Source organism: Schistocerca nitens, chromosome 1 (assembly GCF_023898315.1).
Source record: "Schistocerca nitens isolate TAMUIC-IGC-003100 chromosome 1, iqSchNite1.1, whole genome shotgun sequence".
NCBI classification, from domain to species: domain Eukaryota; kingdom Metazoa; phylum Arthropoda; class Insecta; order Orthoptera; family Acrididae; genus Schistocerca; species Schistocerca nitens.
Genome location: NC_064614.1, coordinates 397,209,766 through 397,217,235, shown reverse-complemented (window position 1 = coordinate 397,217,235; position 7,470 = coordinate 397,209,766).

Genomic DNA, 7,470 nt, shown 5'->3' with positions numbered 1-7,470 from the left:
ACATTTCGATAGCTTCTATTCTCTTCTTGTCCAAACTACACTCCTGGAAATGGAAAAAAGAACACATTGACACCGGTGTGTCAGACCCACCATACTTGCTCCGGACTCTGCGAGAGGGCTGTACAAGCAATGATCACACGCACGGCACAGCGGACACACCAGGAACCGCGGTGTTGGCCGTCGAATGGCGCTAGCTGCGCAGCATTTGTGCACCGCCGCCGTCAGTGTCAGCCAGTTTGCCGTGGCATACGGAGCTCCGTCGCAGTCTTTAACACCGGTAGCATGCCGCGACAGCGTGGACGTGAACCGTATGTGCAGTTGACGGACTTTGAGCGAGGGCGTATAGTGGGCATGCGGGAGGCCGGGTGGACGTACCGCCGAATTGCTCAACACGTGGGGCGTGAGGTCTCCACAGTACATCGATGTTGTCGCCAGTGGTCGGCGGAAGGTGCACGTGCCCGTCGACCTGGGACCGGACCGCAGCGACGCACGGATGCACGCCAAGACCGTAGGATCCTACGCAGTGCCGTAGGGGACCGCACCGCCACTTCCCAGCAAATTAGGGACACTGTTGCTCCTGGGGTATCGGCGAGGACCATTCGCAACCGTCTCCATGAAGCTGGGCTACGGTCCCGCACACCGTTAGGCCGTCTTCCGCTCACGCCCCAACATCGTGCAGCCCACCTCCAGTGGTGTCGCGACAGGCGTGAATGGAGGGACGAATGGAGACGTGTCGTCTTCAGCGATGAGAGTCGCTTCTGCCTTGGTGCCAATGATGGTCGTATGCGTGTTTGGCGCCGTGCAGGTGAGCGCCACAATCAGGACTGCATACGACCGAGGCACACAGGGCCAACACCCGGCATCATGGTGTGGGGAGCGATCTCCTACACTGGCCGTACACCACTGGTGATCGTCGAGGGGACACTGAATAGTGCACGGTACATCCAAACCGTCATCGAACCCATCGTTCTACCATTCCTAGACCGGCAAGGGAACTTGCTGTTCCAACAGGACAATGCACGTCCGCATGTATCCCGTGCCACCCAACGTGCTCTAGAAGGTGTAAGTCAACTACCCTGGCCAGCAAGATCTCCGGATCTGTCCCCCATTGAGCATGTTTGGGACTGGATGAAGCGTCGTCTCACGCGGTCTGCACGTCCAGCACGAACGCTGGTCCAACTGAGGCGCCAGGTGGAAATAGCATGGCAAGCCGTTCCACAGGACTACATCCAGCATCTCTACGATCGTCTCCATGGGAGAATAGCAGCCTGCATTGCTGCGAAAGGTGGATATACACTGTACTAGTGCCGACATTGTGCATGCTCTGTTGCCTGTGTCTATGTGCCTGTGGTTCTGTCAGTGTGATCATGTGATGTATCTGACCCCAGGAATGTGTCAATAAAGTTTCCCCTTCCTGGGACAATGAATTCACGGTGCTCTTATTTCAATTTCCAGGAGTGTATTTATCGTCCACGTTTCACTTCCATACTTGGCTACACACCATACAAATACTTTCAGAAACGACTTCCTGACGCTTAAATCTACACTCGATGTTAACAAATTTCTCTTCTTCAGAAACGCTTTCCTTGCCATTGCCAGTCTACATTTTATATCCTCCACTATTTCGTAAGACTGTAATAATGATTACCTAAGTTACCAATAATTACAATTTATTTTAAACTACTAGCGTTAACAGTGTGTCAAATGATATACCTTGTCAAACGACATTTTCCTCGCGTAGTCCACCCACACGTACATATATTGTTCTTTGTAGTGTACATCACATACACGGAAGTTCAAAATGGTTCAAATGGCTCTGAGCACTATGGGACTTAACTGCCGAGGTCATCAGTCCCCTAGAACTTAGAACTACTTAAACCTAACTAACCTAAGGACGTCACACACATCCATGCCCGAGGCAGGATTCGAGCCTGCGACCGTAGCGGTCACGCGGTTCAAGACTGTAGTGCCTAGAACCGCTCGGCCACAACGGCTAGCTACACGGAAGTATCTAATTAAAATGCGTTATCAGAGTTGTTACTAAGTTAGTCAATTTCTTTAAGTGTTGTGAAGTTTAATTAATTAACCATAAGGTGGATATGTTAGAAAGTCAACATAAATATTCGTAGTCGGCCGGTGTGGCCGAGCGGTTCTAGGCGCTACAGTCTGGAACTGCACGACCACTACGGTCGCAGGTTCGAATCCTGCCTCGGGCATTCATGTGTGTGATGTCCTTAGGTTAGTTAGGTTTAAGTAGTTCGAAGTTCTAGGGGACTGATGACCTCAGAAGTTAAGTCCCATAGTGCTCAGAACCATTTGAACCAAATATTCGTAATGTGGTGCGCATAAATAGGCGGAAAGGCTCAATATTTGCGGATTACACAATCGGCAATCATTCACTGGAAAGAGTCACAACCATAACATATCTAGGAGTATACGCCCATAGCGAACTGAAATGGAGAGACCACATAATTCTAATAAATCTGAGTATAGAATCCCAGTCACAACCCTCCCCGCCTCTGTGAGAAATAGGGAGGCAGCGGGCGGACCGAAGGAGACGTCCTCCCACGCCCTTCGGAACATCCAGGCTATCGTCCACTAGATGGCTTTCCTGTGCTCTAGAGGAGAGTGGAAGGGACGCACAGTCAAAGACCTTTTAAACTGGAGATAAGACGTTAGCAGCGTGCCAGGGGAGGGCACAACTGGATTCCTCTGTAGGACGCGAGACGCTACTGTGAAATAACGCGTTTTGCTAAGGGAAAGGATGCTAGTTGCGAATGCTCTCCTGCCGAGAGTACTGTGTGAAAAAACGCACTAAAGTGGATTAGTGGAATAGTGGAATAGTGCATCAACTGGCGACAGCGAGCTTGCCCAGTGAAGGGACTCTACCCACAATAAAGTCTGCATGTGGATTGGATTGGATTGTTTGGGGAAAGAGACCAAACAGCGAGGTCATCGGTCTCATCGGATTAGGGAAGGACGGGAAAAGAAGTCGGCCGTGCTCTTTCAAAGGAACCATCTCGGCATTTGCCTGGAGCGATTTAGGGAAATCACAGAAAACCTAAATCTGGATAGCCGGACGCGGGATTGAACCGTCGTCTTCCCCAATGCGAGTCCAGTGATCTAACCACTGCGCCACCTAGCTCGGTTCTGCGTGTGGTTGCCGAGCATGGGAGCTATGGGCGGCGCACATCTCGCAAGGATGGTGAAGAATAATATATTGGTGGAAAATAATATGAGCCAGCCAGTCGATGTATGGCCACGCCCAAGGATATAGCTTTGGAGGACGCCAAGAGGTCGCCTGGGAGGCAAACTCGTGATAGAACAGGGAAAGAAGGCACTTGTCGCCCATAAGGAAAATGGGAGACTAGCCGAGCTGCGAGAGACGACACTTGGTTGCTGCTAAACACGCCTCAGCCACCAACACGCCGCTGCCGAGACACCGCCAGCCCTCTGCAGCGCGTCTTCCTCCGTGCCCATAATCCTATCGGACTCAAAATTTTAAAAATCACATTTTTTTTAATTTTCCTTTTTGTTAGATTATAAGACAGACATTGAGACAGAACAGTGTGAAAAACGAGTGTTACATACATTATTAATTGAACACACATGTGGTGGTTTCAAATGGAGCCACTTCACTTTTGGTGATAAAGTAAAATGCAGTTCCTTCCTGCAGATGGGAAGCATTGGGCTACTAGACAGACAACACATTCCATCTGACCGTGTATACAGTGCCTCGAAGTGCCATGTATGCTTTGCTTCTGTTGCATGCCTCCATCTGGAATATCAGTTTTACTTTATTCATTTTTTTAATTTTTTTTATTTTTTTCCTAATGGTTCTGATAATCTACTTGGACACTCAGGACTTTCCGATTAGTCTGGAAAGCTTGTAAGGTGTCAGGTAAATCCAACACCTTCCATGAAAACCCTGACATGATAAGCAAATCCAGTAGTATGTCACATAGCTCCGAATAAATCGTGACATTAAATTAACCAAAGTAATACGAGTAACGAGTGAGCAAATGGAATACCACAGACTAACACAAGAATGCCTAAATGCATGTCATACCTTCCCACCGTGAGACAGTCGCAGTTCCGAGGGGAGAAACGAGAACAGAAGCCGAGAGCAGAATCGTGTTAAGCTAGAAGGCCCTACGATAAGGGACAGACACCCACGTCGCCAGCTAACCACCAGGACCACCCCCCAGTCCATGTTAAAAGCTAGAGCCCTCCAGAAGAACAGTATAGATCTTACGATAACACTAAAAGGGCCACACCAGCCGCAAGTTTTAGCGTGAGACTTTTTCGCGTCTCTGTTACGTTTCTAACCTAAAAAAACATTGCCCCACCACGAAAAGTAACCGCCAGGACCACCCCCCCAGCCCATGTTAAAAGCTAGAGCCCCCCAGAAGAACGGTATAGATCTTACGATAACATAAAAAGGGCCACACCAGCCGCAAGTTTTAGCGTGAGACTTTTTCGCGTCTCTGATACGTTGCAAACGTTAAAAACATTGCCCCACCACGAAAAGTAACCGCCAGGACTACCCCCCAGCCCATGTTAAAAGATAGAGCCCTCCAGAAGAACAGTATAGATCTTACGATAACACTAAAAGGGCCACACCAGCTGCAACTTTTAGCGTGAGACTTTTTCGCGTCTCTGTTACGTTGCAAACTTTAAAAACATTGCCCCAGCACGAAAAGTATAACGTTTCTCATTGGATAGACAGAATTTTTTTAGGCGGAGCTTAAGGTTAACATTGAGACCCTATTGGTCAGATGAAAACACAGCCAGATAGTTTTTTTTTAAACCAACTTCGGTAAATTGTAGTAAGGAGAAATTAGGAGAGAGTTGCTTCCGAGACGGCGAGCTAGATGGAGCTGCGCCGGCCGCCGCCCCCTGACGAACACCGACAAGGTAATGAACGCACGCTATGCCGCATTTTTGAGCGCATATGGCTTCACTCAGAGCTGCAGAAGTCTCATCTGTTACATCCCCTTTTTACGTAATACTAGTCTCGATCGTCAATTAAATCTCATGGTATTCACATTTGCTACGTAAGTTAAAATCTGAAACGCGATGATTTCTCTGTTATATAATTATTGAGAAGCCACATCAGCCACTGTAATTTACGACAAGTTAGATAAGTAATTAAAGATAATTGAGGGTCACTGTAGACCATTTTGATAGTTTTCTCTTTTGTGAAACTTAATTTAAACCTAGATTATAGATGTGATATGGCATAGGTCATCCTTCGATCCATTGTAGAACTTGGAAACCCACTCAGGGAATATTCGTTCACATTTTTGTTGAACGCAGTTGGTTTTTATCATCCTGTATTAAAATATTTCCTTTTATCAATTGTACAATTTATAAACAATGTTTCGTGAGTAGAATACAAATTCCAATGGTAAACGTAACTGCTTTTTCGACGTTATTTTACCAGCTAACTAAAAATAGGAAAGCCTTGAACCCCTTCCACTAAATTTAGTTAGTATTAAGATTCTTTTACAGGGAGTGCAGTGGAGCTGACGCTGAAATCATTAAGTATTTGGGTATATCATCGCTAGTCTCACTGAACTCTTCTGAACTCTACATGTCATGTGTGGTCTGGCGTCTCCTTACCAGCAACAGGTCCCAGGTTAAAACTAGTCAATTCCCTAAAAAACACGCTCAGAGCGTCGTTGCGCGAAAGTGGTAGGCAGGCACGACTTAGAAAAAACAGACACCACGCAGAATGTTAGAAGCTATTTGTTAATTTGTTATAGTGTACCATCGCCAGATCGAGATCACCGTCTTCAGCTAGCACATCATCTCCACTTTCACTACTACCGTCAATCTCTGAGTCGGCATCAGAAGAAATCCCTTCCAAACGGCATGCCAGAATTTCCTCTTCCTTTATTCTGCGAAAGTACATCGTGTGAAACTGGAAATATAATAACCTTTCACGGCTAGTAATGTTGCCCTTAGAGCCGCTATGGTTTAAAAAAGAACACCACAATAATTACGTAAATAAACACAAAAATTTAATTATTATCGCAATACACAGGGTATAAATTTGAACAGGGCAGTTCTCATCTATGCGCAGACGCCTTAAAGAGAGAAATTCAATCACAATTTGAAAACAAAGAAAATCGTGCACGACATACAAAAATGGTTCTTACGTTTGCCCATCGAAGTGCTAAGATTTGAAACATATGAAGTAGTTCAACCTGTAGCTGCTAGAGGGCAGCACGTACTGGACAGCCAGCCGCTGTGACCGAGCGATTCTAGGTGCTACAGTCTAGAACCGCGCGACCGCTACGGTCGCAGGTTCGAATCCTGCCTCGGGCATGGGTGTGCGTGATGTCCTTAGGTTAGTTAGGCTTAAGTAGTTCTAAGTTCTAGGGGACTGATGACCTCAGAAAAGTCCCATAGTACTCACAGCTATTTGAACCATTTGAACGTACTGGAGACATAAAAGGCGGCTTCTGACGTAGCTACTGTGCGTATACCACAAACTGAGAAAATCCTTGGTTGCTTCAAAAGGAACCACGTCGTTTGAAAGGGATAGCAGCCTGATGACCACCCAGTAAAATGCACTACAGCTAAGTTCGCCTGCCAGTTGTGTTTGCCCCATAGCAACCACGATCTAAACAGTTTGGTAGCAACAACAAGAGTTTCGTAATTGATAATGGGCAAATTATTATTTTCTTCTCTTATGAATAACACTAACCAAAATGGCCTTGCTGTGCTGGTACTGCGAACGGTTGAAAGCAAGGGGAAACTACAGCCGTAATTTTTCCCGAGGGCATGCAGCTTTACTGTATGGTTAAATGATGATGGCGTCCTCTTGGGTAAAATATTCCGGAGGTAAAATAGTCCCCCATTCGAATCTCCGGGCGGGGACTACTCAAGAGGACGTCGTTATCAGGAGAAAGAAAACTGGCCTTCTACGGATCGGAGCGTGGAATGTCAGATCCCTTAATCGGGCAGGTAGGTTAGAAAATTTTAAAAGGGAAATGGATAGGTTAAAGTTAGATATAGTGGGAATTAGTGAAGTTCGGTGGCAGGAGGAACAAGACTTTTGGTCAGGTGATTACAGGGTTATAAATACAAAATCAAATAGGGGTAATGCAGGAGTAGGTTTAATAATGAATAAAATAATAGGAGTGCGGGTTAGCTACTACAAACAGCATAGTGAACGCATTATTGTGGCCAAGATACACACAAAGCCCATGCCTACTACAGTAGTACAAGTTTATATGCCAACTAGCTCTGCAGATGATGAATAAATTGATGAAATGTATGATGAGATAAAAGAAATTATTCAGGTACTGAAGGGAGACGAAAATTTAATATTCATGGGTGACTGGAATTCGAGAGTAGGAAAAGGGAGAGAAGGAAACATAGTAGGTGATATGGATTGGGGCTAAGAAATGAAAGAGGAAGCCGTCTGGTAGAATTTTGCACAGAGCATAACTTAATCAT